The sequence below is a fragment of the Ambystoma mexicanum genome, chromosome 2p, assembly GCF_040938575.1.
Source record: "Ambystoma mexicanum isolate Mex_15411 chromosome 2p, UKY_AmexF1_1, whole genome shotgun sequence".
In the NCBI taxonomy this organism is placed as follows: Eukaryota; Metazoa; Chordata; class Amphibia; order Caudata; family Ambystomatidae; genus Ambystoma; species Ambystoma mexicanum.
The window spans coordinates 221,021,280-221,037,578 of NC_090923.1; positions in this window are offsets into that span (position 1 = coordinate 221,021,280).

The window sequence follows — 16,299 nt, forward strand, 5'->3', positions numbered from 1 at the left end:
GGGGGAAGGGGAGAGACACTGGGCGTGAGCAGGGGTGGGGGGAAGGGGAGAGACACACGGGCATGAGCAGGGGATGGGGGGGAAGGGGAAAGAGACACGGGGCATGAGTGGGGGGTGGGAGGGACAGTAGGGAGACACGGGGTATGAGCGGGGGTGGGGGGGAAGGGGAGAGACACATGGGGCATGAGCAGGGGTGGGGAAAGGGGAGAGAGACACGGGGCATGAGGGGATAGACACATGAGGCATGAGCGGGGGGTGGGGGAAGGGCATAGACACACGGGGCATGAGCGGGGGGTGGGGGAAGGGGAGCGACACACGGAGCATGAGCGGGGGTGGGGGGAACAGGAGGGAGACACGGGGCATGAGCGGGGGCTGGGAAGGAAGGGAGAGAGACACAGGCATGAGGGGGGGTGGGGTGGAAGGGGAGAGACACAGGGGGCAGGAGCAGGGAGTGGGGGGAAGGGGAGAGGCACACGGGGCATGAGCGGGGGTGGGGTGAACAGTAGGGAGACACGGGGCATGAGCGGGGGTGGGGAGGAAGGGGAGAGACACACATGGCATGAGTGGGGGCTGGAGGGGAAGGGGAGAGACACACAGGGCATGAGTGGGGGGTGGCGGGGAGGGGAGAGAGACACGGGGCATGAGCAGGGGGTGGGGGGAAGGGGAGAGAGACACGGGGCATGAGCGGGGGGTGAGGGGGAAGTGTGGCAAGAAACACAGGTCATTCGCGGGGGTGGGGGGAAAGGGAGAGAAACACGGGGCATGAGCGGGGGGTGGGGGGAAGGGGAGAGATACACGGGGCATGAGTGGGGGGTGGGGGGATGGGAAGAGAGACACGGGGCATGAACGGGGGGTGGGGAAGGGAAGAGACACACGGGGCATGAGCGGGGGTGGGGGGAACAGTAGGGAGACATGGGGCATGAGCGGGGGGTGGGGTGGAAGGGGAGAGACACGTGGGGCATGAGCGGAGGATGGGGAAATGGGAAAGACACACAGGGCATGAGCAGGGGGGTGGGGGGGAAGGGGAGACACACACGGGGTGTGAGCGGGGGGGTGGGGGGAAGGGGAGAGAGACTCAGGGCATGAGCGGGGGGTGGGGGGGAAGGGGATAGACACATGAGGCATGAGCGGGGGGTGGGGGAAGGGCATAGACACACAGGGCATGAGCGGGGTGGTGCCGGGGAAGGGGAGAGACACAAGGGGCATGAGCGGGCGGGGTGGGGGGAAGGGGAGAGAGACACAGGGCATGAGCTGGGGTGGGGGGGTAGGCGAGAGACACACGGGGCATGTGCAGGGTGTGGGGGGAAGGGGAGAGTCACACGGGGCAGGAGCGGGGGTGGGGGAAAGGAGGGAGACACGGGCATGAGCGGGGGTGGGAAGAAGGGGAGAGAAACACGGGCAGGAGCGGGGGGTCGGGGGGAAGGGGAGAGACACACGGGGCATGAGCGGGGGTGGGGGATGGGGAGAGAGACACGGGACATAAGCAGGGGTTGGGGGAAGGGGAGAGAGACACGGGGCATGAGCGGGGGGTGGGGGGACGGGGAGAGAGACACGGGGCATGAGCGGGGGGAGGCGGGGAGGGGAGAGAGACCCGGGGCATGAGCGGGGGTGGGGGAAGGGGAGAGAGACACGGGGCATGAGCGGGGGTGGGTCGGAAGGGGCGAGAAACGGGGGTCATGCGCGGGGGGTGGGGGTGGGGGGGAAAGGGAGAGAAACACAGGGCATGAGTGGGTGGTGGGGGGAAGGGGAGAGAGACTCAGGGCATGAGCGGGGGTGGGGGGATAGGAAGAGAGACACGGGGCATGAACGGGGGGTGGGGGAAGGGGAGAGACACACGGGGCATGAGCGGGGGGTGGGGGGGAAGGGATAGACACATGAGGCATGAGCGGGGGGTGGGGGGAAGGGGATAGACACAAGGGGCATGATCGGGGGCGGGGGGAAGGGGAGAGACACATGGGGCATGAGCGGGGGTGGGGGGAACAGGAGAGACACACGGGGCATGAGCGGGGGTTGGGGGGAAGGGGAGAGACACATGGGGCATGAGCGGGGGTGGGGGGCAAGGGGAGACACACATGGGGCATGAGCAGGGGGTGGGGGAGGGGAGAGACATGGGGCATTAGCGAGGGGTGGGGGGAAGGGGAGAGAAACACGGGGTGTGAGCGGGGGTGGGGTAAGGAGGGAGACACACATGGGGCATGAGCAGGGGTGGGGGAGGGGAGAGACATGGGGCATTAGCGAGGGGTGGGGGGAAGGGGAGAGAAACACGGGGCATGAGCGGGGGGTGGGGAGGAAGGGGAGAGAAACACAGGGAATGAGCAGGGGGTGGGGGGGAGGGGAGAGACACACAGGGCTTGAGCGGGGGGGAAGGGGAGAGACACATGGGGCATGAGCAGTGGTGTGGGGGGGAAGTGGAGAGAGACACAGGGCATGAGCGGGGGATGGGGGGAAGGGGATAGACACATGGGGCATGAGCAGAGGGTGGGGGGAAGGGGAGAGAGACACAGGGCATGAGCGGGGGTGGGGAGGAAGGGGAGAGACACACGGGGCATGAGCGGGGTTGGAGGGGAAGGGGAGAGACAAACAGGGCATGAGCGGGGGTTGGGGGGTAGGTGAGAGACACACGGGGCATGCGCAGGGGGTGGGGGAAAGGGGAGAGTCACACGGGGCAGGAGCAGGGGTGGGGGGAAAGGAGGGAGACGCGGGCATGAGCGGGGGTGGGAGGAAGGGGAGAGAAACACGGGGCAGGAGCGGGGGGTCGAGGGGAAGGGGAAAGACACACGGGGCATGAGCGGGGGGTGGGGGAAGGGGAGAGAGACACGGGGCATAAGCGGGGGTTGGGGGAAGGGGAGAGAGACACGGGGCATGAGCGGGGGGTGGGGGGACGAGGAGAGAGACACGGGGCATGAGCGGGGAGGCGGGGAGGGGAGAGAGACACAGGCATGAGCGGGGGTGGGGGAAGGGGAGAGAGACACGGGGCATAAGCGGGGGTGGGGCGGAAGGGGCGAGAAACACGGGTCATGCGTGCGGGTGGGGGTGGGGGGGAAAGGGAGAGAAACACAGGGCATGAGTGGGTGGTGGGGAAGGGGAGAGAGACTCGGGGCATGAGCGGGGGTGGGGGGATGGGAAGAGAGACACGGGGCATGAACGGGGGGTGGGGGAAGGGGAGAGACACACGGGGCATGAGCAGGGGGTAGGGGGGAAGGGATAGACACATGAGGCATGAGAGGGGGTGGGGGGAAGGGGCAAGAAACGGGGGTCATGCGCGGGGGGTGGGGGTGGGGGGGAAAGGTAGAGAAACACAGGGCATGAGTGGGTGGTGGGGGGAAGGGGAGAGAGACTCAGGGCATGAGCGGGGGTGGGGGGATAGGAAGAGAGACACGGGGCATGAACGGGGGGTGGGGGAAGGGGAGAGACACACGGGGCATGAGCGGGGGGTGGGGGGGAAGGGATAGACACATGAGGCATGAGCGGGGGGTGGGGGGAAGGGGATAGACACAAGGGGCATGATCGGGGGCGGGGGGAAGGGGAGAGACACATGGGGCATGAGCGGGGGTGGGGGGAACAGGAGAGACACACGAGGCATGAGCGGGGGTGGGGGGATCAGTAGGGAGACACATGGGCCATGAGCGCGGGGTGGGGAGGAAGGGGAGAGACACACGGGGCATGAGCGGGGGTTGGGGGGAAGGGGAGAGACACATGGGGCATGAGCGGGGGTGGGGGGCAAGGGGAGACACACATGGGGCATGAGCAGGGGGTGGGGGAGGGGAGAGACATGGGGCATTAGCGAGGGGTGGGGGGAAGGGGAGAGAAACACGGGGTGTGAGCGGGGGTGGGGTAAGGAGGGAGACACACATGGGGCATGAGCAGGGGGTGGGGGAGGGGAGAGACATGGGGCATTAGCGAGGGGTGGGGGGAAGGGGAGAGAAACACAGGGCATGAGCGGGGGGTGGGGAGGAAGGGGAGAGAAACACAGGGAATGAGCAGGGGGTGGGGGGGAGGGGAGAGACACACAGGGCTTGAGCGGGGGGGAAGGGGAGAGACACATGGGGCATGAGCAGGGGTGTGGGGGGGAAGTGGAGAGAGACACAGGGCATGAGCGGGGGATGGGGGGAAGGGGATAGACACATGGGGCATGAGCAGAGGGTGGGGGGAAGGGGAGAGAGACACAGGGCATGAGCGGGGGTGGGGAGGAAGGGGAGAGACACACGGGGCATGAGCGGGGTTGGAGGGGAAGGGGAGAGACAAACAGGGCATGAGCGGGGGTTGGGGGGTAGGTGAGAGACACACGGGGCATGTGCAGGGGGTGGGGGAAAGGGGAGAGTCACACGGGGCAGGAGCAGGGGTGGGGGGAAAGGAGGGAGACGCGGGCATGAGCGGGGGTGGGAGGAAGGGGAGAGAAACATGGTGCAGGAGCAGGGGGTCGAGGGGAAGGGGAAAGACACACGGGGCATGAGCGGGGGGTGGGGGAAGGGGAGAGAGACACGGGGCATAAGCGGGGGTTGGGGGAAGGAGAGAGAGACACGGGGCATGAGCGGGGGGTGGGGGGACGAGGAGAGAGACACGGGGCATGAGCGGGGAGGCGGGGAGGGGAGAGAGACACGGGCATGAGCGGGGGTGGGGGAAGGGGAGAGAGACACGGGGCATAAGCGGGGGTGGGGCGGAAGGGGCGAGAAACATGGGTCATGCGTGCGGGTGGGGGTGGGGGGGAAAGGGAGAGAAACACAGGGCATGAGTGGGTGGTGGGGGAAGGGGAGAGAGACTCGGGGCATGAGCGGGGGTGGGGGGATGGGAAGAGAGACACGGGGCATGAACGGGGGGTGGGGGAAGGGGAGAGACACACGGGGCATGAGCAGGGGGTAGGGGGGAAGGGATAGACACATGAGGCATGAGAGGGGGGTGGGGGGAAGGGGATAGACACAAGGGGCATGATCGGGGGCTGGGGGAAGGGGAGAGACACACGGGGCATGAGCGGGGGTGGGGGGAACAGGAGAGACACACGGGGCATGAGCGGGGGTGGGGGGAACAGTAGGGAGACACATGGGGCATGAGCGTGGGGTGGGGAGGAAGGGGAGAGACACACGGGGCATGAGTGGGGGGTGGGGGGAAGGGGAGAGACACATGGGGCATGAGCGGGGTGGGGGGTAAGGGGAGACACACACGGGGCATGAGCAGGGTGTGGGGGGGAAGGGGAGAGACATGGGGCATTAGCGAGGGGTGGGGGGAAGGGGAGAGAAACACGGGGTGTGAGCGGGGGTGGGGGAAGGAGGGAGACATGGGGCATGAGCAGGGGCTGGGGGGAAGGGGAGAGAAACACAGGAAATGAGTGGGGGGTGGGGGGAGGGAAGAGACACACGGGGCATGAGCGGGGGGGAGGGGAGAGACACATGGGGCATGAGCGGGGGTGTGGGGGGAAGTGGAGAGAGACACAGGGCATGAGCGGGGGATGGGGGAAGGGGATAGACACATGGGGCATGAGCAGAGGGTGGGGGGAAGGGGATAGACACACGGGGCATGAGCGGGGGTGGTGGGAAGGGGAGAGACACACGGGGCATGAGTGGGGGGAACAGGAGAGACACACGGGGCATGAGCGGGGGGGTGGGAGGAACAGTAGGGAGACACACGGGGCATAAGCGGGGGGTGGGGAGGAAGGAGAGACACACGGGCATGAGCGGGGGAGGGGAGAAACACACGGGGCATGAGCGGGGGGTGGTGGGGAAGGGGAGAGTCATACGGGGCTTGAGCTGGGAGGGAAGGGGAGAGACACACAGGGCATGAGCGGGGGGTGGGGGGGAAGGGGAGAGACACTCGAGGCATGAGTGGGTTGTGGGGGGAAGGGGAGAGACACACGGGGCGGGGGGTGGGGTGGAAGGGGAGAGACACACGGGGCAGGAGCGGGGGGTGGGCGGAAGGGGAGAGACACACGGGGCATGAGCGGGGGTGGGGGGAACAGTAGGGAGACATGGGGCATGAGCAGGGGGTGGGGAGGAAGGGGAGAGACACACATGGCATGAGTGGGGGTGGAGTGGAAGGGGAGAGACACACAGGGCATGAGCGGGGGTGGGGGGAGGGGAGAGACACACGGGGCATGTGCAGGGGGTGGGGGGAAGGGGAGAGACACACGGGGCAGGAGCGGGGGGTGGGGGGAAAGGAGGTAGACACGAGGCAAGAGCAGGGGTGGCAGGAAGGGGAGAGAGACACGGGGCAGGAGCGGGGGCTCGGGGGAAATGGGAGAGACACACGGGGCATGAGCGGGGGCTGGGGGAAGGGGAGAGAGACACGGGGCATGAGTGGGGGTTGGGGGGAAGGGGAGAGAGACACAGGGCATGAGCGGGGGTGGGGGGAAGGGGAGAGAGACACGGGGCATGAGTGGGGGGTGGCGGGGAGGGGAGAGAGACACGGGGCATGAGCAGGGGGTGGGGGAAGGGGAGAGAGACATGGGGCATGAGCGGGGGGTGGGGGGTGGGGGTGAGAAACGCAGGTCATGCGCGGGGTCGGGGGAAGGGGAGAGAGACACGGGGCATGAGTGGGGGGTGGGGGGATGGGAATAGAGACACGGGGCATGAACAGGGGGTGGGGGGAAGGGGAGAGACACACGGGGCATGAGCGGGGGGTTGGGGGAACAGTAGGGAGACACGGGGCATGAGCGGGGGGTGGGGTGGAAGGGGAGAGATGCGCGGGGCATGAGCTGAGGATGGGGAAATGGGAGAGACACACAGGGCATGAGCGGGGGGTGGGAGGGAAGGGGAGAGACACACAGGGCATGTGCAGGGGGGTGGGGGGAAGGGTAGAGAGACACAGGGCATGAGCAGGGGGTGGGGGCGAAGGGGAGAGACACGCGGGGCATGAGCGTGGGGGTGGGGCGAAGGGGAGTGATACACAGGGCATGAGCGGGGGGTGGGGAGGAAGGCAAGAGACACACGGGGCATGAGCGGGGGGTGGAGGGGAAGGGGGAGACACACGGGGCATGAGCGGGGGGTGGGGTGAAGAGGAGAGACACACGGGGCATGAGCAGGGGGTGGGGGGGAAGGGGAGAGACACTCGAGGCATGAGCGGGGTGTGGGGGGAAGGGGAGAGACACACGGGGCGTGAGCGGGGGGTGGGGAGGAAGGCGAGAGACACACATGGCATGGGCGGGGGGTGGGGCGGAAGGGGGGAGACACACGGGGCATGAGCGGGGGGTGGGGTGAAGAGGAGAGACACACGGGGCATGAGCGGGGGGTGGGGGGAAGGGGAGAGACACTCGAGGCATGAGCAGGGTGGGGGCGAAGGGGAGAGACACATGGGGCGTGAGCGGGCGGGGGGTGGGGTGGAAGGGGAGAGACACACGGGGCAGGAGCGGGGGGTGGGGGGAAGGGGAGAGACACACGGGGCATGAGCGGGGGTGGGGGGAACAGTAGGGAGACACCGGGCATGAGCGGAGGGTGGGGAGGAAGGGGAGAGACACACATGGCATGAGTGGGGGGTGGAGGGGAAGGGGAGAGACACACAGGGCATGAGCGGGGGTGGGGGGGAGGGGAGAGACACACGGGGCATGTGCAGGGGGTGAGGGGAAGGGGATAGACACACGGGGCAGGAGCGGGGGGTGGGGGGAAAGGAGGGAGACACGAGGCATGAGCAGGGGTGTCAGGAAGGGGAGAGAGACACGGGGCAGGAGCGGGGGGTCGGGGGAAAGGGGAGAGACACACGGGGCATGAGCGGGGGATGGGGGAAGGGGAGAGAGACACGGGGCATGAGTGGGGGTTGGGGGGGAAGGGGAGAGAGACACAGGGCATGAGCGGGGGGTGGGGGGAAGGGGAGAGAGACACGGGGCATGAGTGGGGGGTGGCGGGGAGGGGAGAGAGACACGGGGCATGAGCAGGGGGTGGGGGGAAGGGGAGAGAGACATGGGGCATGAGCGGGGGTGGGGGGAGGGGGCGAGAAAAACAGGTCATGCGCGGGGTTGGGGGAAGGGGAGAGAGACACGGGGCATGAGTGGGGGGTGGGGGGATGGGAATAGAGACACAGGGCATGAACGGGGGGTGGGGGGAAGGGGAGAGACACACGGGGCATGAGCGGGGGGTTGGGGGAACAGTAGGGAGACACGGGGCATGAGCGGGGGGTGGGGTGGAAGGGGAGAGACACGTGGGGCATGAGCGGAGGATGGGGAAATGGGAGAGACACACAGGGAATGAGCGGGGGGTGGGGGGAAGGGGAGAGACACACGGGGCATGAGCGTGGGGGTGGGGGGAATGGGAGAGAGACACAGGGCATGAGCGGGGGGTGGGGAGGAAGGCGAGAGACACACGGGGCATGAGCGGGGGGTGGAGGGAACAGTAGGGAGACACGGGGCATGAGCGGGGGGTAGGGAGAAAGGGGAGAGATACACATGGCATGAGTGGGGGGTGGAGGGGAAGGGGAGAGACACACAGGGCATGAGCGGGGGTGGGGGGGAGGGGAGAGACACACGGGGCATGTGCAGGGGGTGGGGGGAAGGGGAGAGACACACGAGGCAGGAGCGGGGGGTGGGGGGAAAGGAGGGAGACACGAGGCATGAGCAGGGGTGGCAGGAAGGGGGGAGAGACACGGGGCAGGAGCGGGGGGTCGGGGGAAAGGGGAGAGACACACGGGGCATGAGCGGGGGATGGGGGAAGGGGAGAGAGACACGGGCATGAGTGGGGGTTGGGGGGGAAGGGGAGAGAGACACAGGGCATGAGCGGGGGGTGGGCGGAAGGGGAGAGAGACACGAGGCATGAGTGGGGGGTGGCGGGGAGGGGAGAGAGACACGGGGCATGAGCAGTGGGTGGGGGGAAGGGGAGAGAGACATGGGGCATGAGTGGGGGTGGGGGGAGGGGGAGAGAAAAACAGGTCATGCGCGGGGTGGGGGGAAGGGGAGAGAGACACGGGGCATGAGTGGGGGTGGGGGGGTAGGGGAGAGACACACGGGGCATGTGCAGGGGGTCAGGGAAAGGGGAGAGACACACGGGGCAGGAGCGGGGGGTGGGGGGAAAGGAGGGAGACACGGGCATGAGCGGGGGTGGGAGGAAGGGGAGAGAAACACGGGGCATGAGTGGGGGGTGGGGGAAGGGGAGAGAGACACGGGGCATGAGCGGGGGTTGGGGGGAAGGGGAGAGAGACACGGGGCATGAGCGGGGGGTGGGGGGAAGGGGAGAGAGACACGGGGCATGAGCGGGGGGTGGCGGGGAGGGGAGAGAGACACGGGGCATGAGCGGGGGTGGGGGGAAGGGGAGAGAGACACGGGGCATGAGCGGGGGTGGGGGGGAACGGGCGAGAAACACGGGTCATGCGCGGGGGTGGGGGTGAGGGGGAAAGGGAGAGAAACACAGGGCATGAGTGGGTGGTGGGGGGAAGGTGAGAGAGACTCGGGGCATGAGCGGGGGGGTGGGGGGATGGGAAGAGAGACACGGGGCATGAACGGGGGGTGGGGGGAAGGGGAGAGACAAACGGGGCATGAGCGGGGGGTGGGGGAATAGTAGGGAGACACGGGGCATGAGCCGGGGGATGGGGTGGAAGGGGAGAGACACGCGGGGCATGAACAGGGGATGGGGAAAGGGGAGAGACACACAGGGCATGAGCGGGGGGGTGGGGGTAAGGGGAGAGAGACACAGGACATGAGCGGGGGGTGGGGGGGAAGGGGATAGACACATGAGGCATGAGCGGGGGGTGGGGGGATGGGCATAGACACACGGGGCATGAGCGGGGGTGGGGGAAGGGGAGAGACACACGGAGCATGAGCAGGGGGTGGGGGGAAGGGAAGAGACACACGGGGCATGAGCGGGGGTGGGGGGGGCAGACACGGGGCTTTAGCGGGGGGTGGGGGGAAGGGGAGAGACACACGGGGCATGAGCAGGGGGTGGGGGAAGGGGAGAGACACATGGGGCATGAGCAGGGGGTGGTGGGGAAGGGGAGAGAGACACAGGGCATGAGCAGGGGGTGGGGGGTGGGGAGAGAGACACGAGGCATGAGCGGGGGGTGGCGGGAAGGGGAGAGAGACACGGGGCATGAGCGGGGGTGGGGGAACGGGAGAGAGACACGGGGCATGCACGGGGGGTGGTGGTAGGGGGCTAAGGGAGAGAAACACGGGGCATGAGCGGGGTTGGGGGGTCAGGGGAGAGAGACACGGGGCATGTGCGGGGTGTAGGGGGAACAGTAGGGAGACACGGGGCATGAGCGGGTGGTGGGGGGGAAGGGGAGAGACACGCAGTGGATAGGGGAAAGTGGAGAGACACATGGGCATGAGCGGGGGGGAAGGGGAGAGACACACTGGGCATGAGCAGGGGTTTGGGGGGAAGGGGAAAGAGACACAGGGCATGAGCGGGGGGTGGGGGGAAGGGGATAGACACATGGACCATGATCGTGGGGTGGGGGCAAGGGGATAGACACACGGGGCGTGAGCTGGGGGTGGGGGGAAGGGAAGAGACACACGGGGCATGAGCGGGGGGTGGGGGGAACAGTAGGGAGACACGGGGCATGAGCGGGGGGTGGGGTGGAAGGGGAGAGACACGCGGGGCATGAGCGGGGGATGGGGGAAAGGAGAGAGACACACGGCGCATGAGCAATGGGGTGGGGGGAAGGGGAGAGAGACACAGGGCATGAGTGGGGAGTGGGAGGGAAGGGATAGACACATGAGGCATGAGCGGGGGGTGGGGGGAAGGGGATAGACACACGGGGCATGATCAGGGGGTGGGGGGAAGGGGAGAGACACACAGGGCATGAGCAGGGGTGGGGGGGAACAGGAGAGACACACGGGGCATGAGCCGGGGTGGGGGGAACAGTAGGGAGACACACGGGGCATGAGCGCGGGGTGGGGAGGAAGGGGAGAGACACACGGGGCATGATCGGGGGGTGGGGGGAAGGGGAGAGAAACACGGGGCGTGAGCGGGGGTGGAGGGAAGGAGGGAGACATGGGGCATGAGCGGGGGGTGGGGGGAAGGGGAGAGACACACAGGGCATGAGCGGGGGGTGGGGGGGAGGGGAGAGACACACGGGGCACGAGTGGGGGGGAAGGGGAGAGACAGATGGGGCATGAGCGGGGGGTGGGGGAACAGTAGGGAGACACACGGGGCATGAGCGGGGGGTGGGGAGGAAGGAGAGACACACGGGCATGAGCGGGGGGAGGGGAGAAACACACGGGGCATGAGCGGGGGGTGGTGGGGAAGGGGAGAGACATACGGGGCTTGAGCTGGGAGGGAAGGGGAGAGACACACAGGGCATGAGCGGGGGGTGGGGTGGAAGGGGAGAGACACGGGGCATTAGCGGGGGGAGGGGAGAGACACACTGGGCATGAGCAGGGGGGTGGGGGGAAAGGAGAGACACATAGGGCATGAGCGGGGGGTGGAGGGGAAGGGGAGAGACACACGGGGCATGAGCGGGGGGAAGGGGAGAGAGACACGGGGCATGAGTGGGGGGTGGGGGGAACAGTTGGGAGACACGAGGAATGAGCGGGGGATGGGGGAAGGGAAGAGACACACGGGGCATGGGCGGGGGGAAGGGGAGAGAGACACGGGGCATGAGCGGGGGGTGGGTAGAATAGTAGGGAGACACGAGGAATGAGCGGGGGGTGGGGTGGAAGGGGAGAGAGACACGGGCATGAGCGGGGGGTGGGGGAAGGGGAGAGACACACGAGGCATGTGCGGGGGGTGGGGGGAAGGGGATAGACACACGGGGCATGAGCAGGGGGGAAGGGGAGAGACACATGGGGCATGAGCAGGGTGTGGGGGGTGAGTGGAGAGATACACAGGGCATGAGCGGAGGGTGGGGGGAAGGGGATAGACACATGGGGCATGAGCAGGGGGTGGGGGAATGGGATAGACACACTGGGCATGAGCGGGGGTGGGGGGAAGGGGAGAGACACACGGGGCATGAGCGGGGGGTGGGGGGGAGCAGGAGAGACACACGGGGCATGAGCGGGGGGGTGGGGGGAACAGTAGGGAGACACACGGGCGTGAGCGGGGGGTGGGGAGGAAGGAGAGACACAGGGCATGAGCGGGGGGAGTGGAGAAACACACGGGGCATGAGCGGGGGGTGGCGGGGAAGGGGAGAGACATACGGGGCTTGAGCTGGGGGGGAGGGGAGAGACACACTGGGCATGAGCGGGGGGTAGAGGGGAAGGGGAGAGACACGGAGCATTAGCGGGGGTGGGGGGAGGGGAGAGACACACTGGGCATGAGCGGGGGGTGGGGGGAAAGGAGGGAGACACAGGGCATGAGCGGGGGTTGGGGGAAAGGGGAGAGACACACAGGGCATGAGCGGGGGGTGGGGGGGAAGGGGAGAGACACACAGGGCATGAGCGGAGGGTGGGGGAAGGGGAGAGAGACACGGGGCATGAGTGGTGGGGGGTGGGGGGAACAGTTGGGAGACACAAGGTATGATCGGGGGGTGGGAGGGAAGGGGAGAGACACACGGGGCATGGGCGGGGGGTGGGGGGTGGGGGGAAGGGGAGAGAGACACGGGGCATGAGCAGGGGGTGGGTGGAACAGTAGGGAGACACGGGGCATGAGCGGGGGGTGGGGGGGAAGGGAAGAGAGACACGGGCATGAGCGGGCGGTGGGGGGAAAGGGGAGAGAGACACGGGCATGAGTGGGGGGTGGGGGGAAGGGGATAGACACACGGGGCATGAGCGGGGGATGGGAGGAGGGGAGAGACACACAAGGCATGAGCAGGGGGAAAGGAGGGAGACACGGGGCATGAGCGGGGGGTGGGGTAACAGGGGAGACAGGGCATGGGTGGAGGGATAACACAAGGGAGACACAGGGCATGAGCGGGGGGTGTGGGGTAACACGAGGGAGACACAGGGAATTAGCGGGGGGTGGGGGGTAACACAAGGGAGACACGGGGCATGAGTGGGGGGTGGGGGGAACACGGGAGACACGGGGCATGAGCGGGGGTGGGGGCAATTGGAGAGAGACACAGGGCATGAGCAGGGGTGGGGGAACTGTAGGGAGACACGGGACATGAGCGGGGGTGGGGAAAGGGGAGAGACACACGGGGCATGAGCGGAGGGTGGGGGGAACAGTAGGGAGACACGGGGCATGAGCGGGGGTGGGGGGAAGTGGAGAGACACACGGGGCATGAGCGGGGGGTGGGGGGAAGGGGAGAGACACACGGGGCATGAGCGGAGGGTGGGGGGAACAGTTGGGAGGCATGGGGAATGAGCGGGGGTGTGGGTGAAGTGGAGAGACACACGGGGCATGAGTGGGGGGTGGGGTAAGGGGAGAGACACCAGGGGCATGAGCGGGGTGTGGGGGTGAGGGGAGAGACACACGGGGCATGAGCGAGGGGTGGGGGAAAGGAGGGAGACACAGGGCATGAGTGGGGGGAAGGGGAGAGAGACACGGGGCATGAGCGGGGGTGGGGGGGAAAGGGAGAGAGACACGGGGCATGAGCGGGGGTGGGGGGAACAGTAGGGAGACATGGGGCATGAGCGGGGGTGGGGAGGAAGGGGAGAGAAACACATGGCATGAGTGGGGGGTGGAGGGGAAGGGGAGAGACACACAGGGCGTGAGCAGGGGTGGGGGGAGGGGAGAGACACACGGGACATGTGCAGGGGGTGGGGGGAAGGGGAGAGACACACGGGGCAGGAGCGGGGGGTGGGGCGGAAGGGGAGAGAGACACGGGGCAGGAGCGGGGGGTGGGGCGGAAGGTGGGAGACACACGGGGCATGAGCGGGTAGTGGGGCGGAAGGCGAGAGACACACGGTGCATGAGCGGGGGTGGGGTGAAGAGGAGAGACACACGGGGCATGAGCGGGGGGTGGTCGGGAAGGGGAGAGACACACGGGCATGAGCGGGGGTGGGGGGAAGAGGAGAGACACGGGGCATTAGCGGGGGAGGGGAGAGACACGGGGCATGAGCAGGGGGGGTGGGGGAAAGGAGGGAGACCCGGGACATGAGCGGGGGTGGGGGGAAGGGGAGAGAGACACGGGGCATGAGCAGGGGGAAGGGGAGAGATACACGGGGCATGAGTGGGGGGTGTGGGGAAGGGGAGAGAGACACAGGGCATGAGCAGGGGGTGGGGGAAGGGGTGACACACACGGGGCATGAGCAGGGGGTGGGGGAAGGTGAGAGACACACGTTGCATGAGCGGGGGGTGGGGGGGAAGGGGAGAGAGACACGGGGCATGAGTGGGGGGGAAGGGGTGAGACACACGGGGCATGAGCAGGGGGTGGGGGGAAGAGGAGAGACACACGTTGCATGAGCGGGGGGTGGGGGGGAATGGGAGAGACACACGGGGCATGAGCGGGGGGTTGGGGAAAGGGGATAGACTCACGGGGCATGAGCGGGGGGTGGGGGGAGGGGAGAGACACATGGGGCATGAGGGTGGGGTGGGGGGTAAGGGGAGAGACACACGGGGCATTAGCGGGGGTGGGGGGAAGGGGAGAGACACACGGGGCATGAGCGGGGGTAGGGGGAAGGGGAGAGACACACGGGGCATGACCCGGGGTTGGGGGAAAGGAGGAAGACACACAGGGCATGAGCGGGGGGTGGGGGGAAGGGGAGAGAGACACAGGGCATGAGCGAGGGGTGGGGGAGAGGGGAGAGACACACGGGGCATGTGCGGGGGGTGGGGGAACAGCAGGGAGACATGGGGCATGAGTGGGGGGTGGGGGGAAGGAGGGAGACACGAGACATGAGCGGGGGAACGGGAAAGAGAAATGGATCATGGGCGGGGGGGTGGTACGGAACACACGGAGAATCAGCGAGGGTGGGGAACATGGGAGACATGGGCCATGAGCGAGGGGTGGGGGGAACAAGAGAGAGACATGAGGGCCTGTGCCTCACCGCCTTTTCGTGGCCGATGCAGAGCCGACGCAGCCCACATCTACATTGTGCAGACAGCAGGTGAAAATCCGTCCAGCGGTTTGGGCTGTAGGCGCGAGCAAAACATTTTTCACATTCATATATATATATCATGACCACCTATGAAGCACATAGGGAAACACCCTCTGCAGTGGCCGCCCAAGATAACCAGAATAGGGCTCTTCCACCAATCTGCATATTGTGTTGCATGACCATCATCCACACTCAATGCCCCATTCAGCACTGATGGGCCTGTATCCCGGTGGAACTGTTTCACAGCTGCGTGAAACAACAACAAGTCTCTTAGTCTTGGGGATGGGCATAATAGCATTCCTGGAGGGGGCAAGTGCTGTCAAGGACACAGTGCAAAATGTCACCTCTCACCCACGTGCTGCTATGGCAATATGTGTGTCGAAATATGGGCACACACCTGACAGGGCAGGCACCCAGCTTCTTGCTGAATTAACACATGATATGTCCCAACACTACCATTGCCATAAGAAGCTTGTTTTCCAGAGGAAAGTAATTACCAGTGAAGTCCCACTGCAATGATCACATCCATCACCACGTCAACAGGGTCTTGCATATCCACCAAGCTGATGACTCGCATGTGCCTGACCATGCACCAGGGCAAGGAGGCTATCATAAGGCATGGCATACAGCACATATCTACCTTACGCAGCACTGTCTAGTCAACCACACCAATTTAAATCAGTGCTTGCTCCTTCACATACACCTCCGTCCTCTTCAATGGAAACCTTAAAGGTGTCACACCAGTGTGGAGGAGGAGTACTGTCTGGTTGCACTGGCACAGTTACGGCAAGACACGTAAAATGGAATTGGGACCACAAATGCCTCCATCACTAATTTCTATTAAACGAGAGACTGGAATTCCCTTATGCCCTTGACTCATGACACCACTGCAGAATCCAGGACCCCCAGGCAGCTACTCTATAATGCTGCTTATGACCCCACATGCTTCTCACCATTGAAATGGCATTTGGTGTGCTGAAGAACACATCCAGGTGTCTGCCAGGACTGGGGGCACGTTCATGTACCAGCAAAAAGACTGGGCAATGCTGCAGTGCCTCACAAAGCGAGGCAGGGTAACTGCTGTTACCATCAGCAGGCCCGAAGAGGGGCAGCACAACCTCTCCCCCTCTCTGCTCCTCTCCTCCCCCAAAGTCGAAGAGACACACAGTCTGTACAACACAATGCAGAGGAAGGGTGAAGTGTGAGAAATCACCTCACCCTTCCTTCATGCAGCAAGGTGCTAAGCACCTAAGGAAACCAACAGGCAGGTAGGGATCAGGTTCAAAGGCCTGCCCCCTCCGGGGGGCCAGATAGTCGGCTATCCGGCCGGGGACTTAAGCATAACAGCCCCCACTACTATACATATCAAAGACCCAGGGCTCCCCTGGGTTTTATAAATACAGAGCAGCATGCTCTGAGAAAACACAATCAGTTTGGGGACCCAAACACACAGGAGGTGCACAGTTTACTCA